Source organism: Salmo salar, chromosome 27 (assembly GCF_965601325.2).
Source record: "Salmo salar chromosome 27, fSalSal1, whole genome shotgun sequence".
Classification (NCBI taxonomy): domain Eukaryota; kingdom Metazoa; phylum Chordata; class Actinopteri; order Salmoniformes; family Salmonidae; genus Salmo; species Salmo salar.
The window spans coordinates 43,155,039-43,157,500 of record NC_138317.1 but is presented as its reverse complement, the minus strand read 5'-3'; positions in this window follow the sequence as shown (position 1 = coordinate 43,157,500).

Sequence of the window (2,462 nt, the reverse complement as noted above, 5' to 3'; positions counted from 1 at the left end):
TGTGGGAGTGTCTGTATTCTTGTTATCAGTGTGTGTGTGTGTGTGTGTGTGTGTGTGTGTGTGTGTGTGTGTGTGTGTGTTTGTTAGCAAAGCCACATGACCTTGAGATGCTATGCAGGGTATTCTGAGGCCGTCTGATAGTTCAGGTCCTCTGTGCGTCATAACAGCCAAGTAGAGGGGTATGCATCGACAGGTGGGATAGAAACTCATGACACACACACACACACACACACACACACACACACACACACACACACACACACACACACACACACACACACACACACTGGTGTCAGCGAGTGTGAGAATGGGCACCACAGTGTTCCAAGAGGTACAGGTTGGTCACCACAGTGTTCCAAGAGGTACAGGCTGGTCACCACAGTGTTCCAAGAGGTACAGGCTGGTCACCACAGTGTTCCAAGAGGTACAGGCTAGTCACCACAGTTTTCCAAGATACCGGCTAGTCACCACAGTGTACCAAGAGGTACATGCTGGTCACCACAGTGTTCCATGAGGTACAGGCTGGTCACCACAGTGTTCCAAGAGGTACAGGCTGGTCACCACAGTGTTCCATGAGGTACAGGCTGGTCACCACAGTGTTCCAAGAGGTACAGGCTGGTCACCACAGTGTTCCATGAGGTACAGGCTGGTCACCACAGTGTTCCAAGAGGTACAGGCTGGTCACCACAGTGTTCCAAGAGGTACAGGCTGGTCACCACAGTGTTCCAAGAGGTACAGGCTGGTCACCACAGTGTTCTAAGAGGTTCAGGCAGAAACATTCTGTGCAAGTCACCAAAGGCTGGGCCTGCTCCATATATATTTCACAGCAGGCACTGCCAATGACTACCTGGCCTTTGTGTGTGTGTGTGTGTGTGTGTGTGTGTGTGTGTGTGTGTGTGTGTGTGTGTGTGTGTGTGTGTGTGTGTGTGTGTGTGTGTGTGTGTGTGTGTGTGTGTGTGTGTGTGTGGAATTCCTTACGTTAAGCAAATCAGACGGCACCATTTTATTGTTTAAACCTTTAAACAATCTGGATAGCCAGGGGCGCACTACAACACCCAGACACTCAGACACTCAGACACTCTGACACTCTGACACCCAGACACTCAGACACCCAGACACCCAGACACTCAGACACTCAGACACCCAAACACTCAGACACCCAGACACTCAGACACCCAGACACCCAGACACTCAGACACCCAGACACCCAGAAACTCAGACACCCAGACACCCAGACACTCTGACACTCAGACACCCAGAAACCCAGACACCCAGACACTACAACACCCAGACACCCAGACACTACAACACTCAGACACCCAGACACTACAACACTCAGACACCCAGACACTACAACACACAGACACCCAGACACTCAGACACCCAGACACCCAGACACTACAACACCCAGACACCCAGACACTACAACACCCAGACACCCAGACACTCAGACACCCAGACACCCAGACACTACAACACCCAGACACTACAACACTCAGACACCCAGACACCCAGACACCCAGACACCCAGAAACTCAGACACCCAGACACCCAGACACTCTGACACTCAGACACCAAGACACCCAGACACCCAGACACCCAGACACTACAACACTCAGACACCCAGACACCCAGACACTCAGACACCCAGACACCCAGACACTACAACACCCAGACACCCAGACACTACAACACTCAGACACCCAGACACCCAGACACTCAGACACTCAGACACCCAGACACCCAGACACCCAGACACCCAGACACCCAGACACTCAGACACCCAGACACTCAGACACCCAGACACCCAGACACCCAGACACCCAGACACTCAGACACCCAGACACTCAGACACCCAGACACCCAGACACTACAACACCCAGACACCCAGACACCCAGACACTCAAACACTCAGACACCCAGACACCCAGACACTACAACACCCAGACACTCAGACACTCAGACACTCAGACACCCAGACACCCAGACACTCAGACACCCAGACACCCAGACACCCAGACACTACAACACCCAGACACCCAGACACCCAGACACCCAGACACTCAGACACTCAGACACCCAGACACCCAGACACTCAGACACTCAGACACACAGATACCCAGACACTACAACACCCAGACACCCAGACACCCAGACACTACAACACCCAGACACTCAGACACCCAGACATTACAACACCCAGACACCCAGACACCCAGACACCCAGAGACTCAGACACTAAGACACCCAGACACCCAGACACTCAGACACTCAGACACCCAGACACCCAGACACTCAGACACGCAGACACCCAGACACTCAGACACCCAGACACCCAGACACTACAACACCCAGACACCCAGACACTACAACACCCAGACACCCAGAAACCCAGACACTACAACACCCAGACACCCAGACACCCAGACACTACAACACCCTGACACCCAGACACTACAACA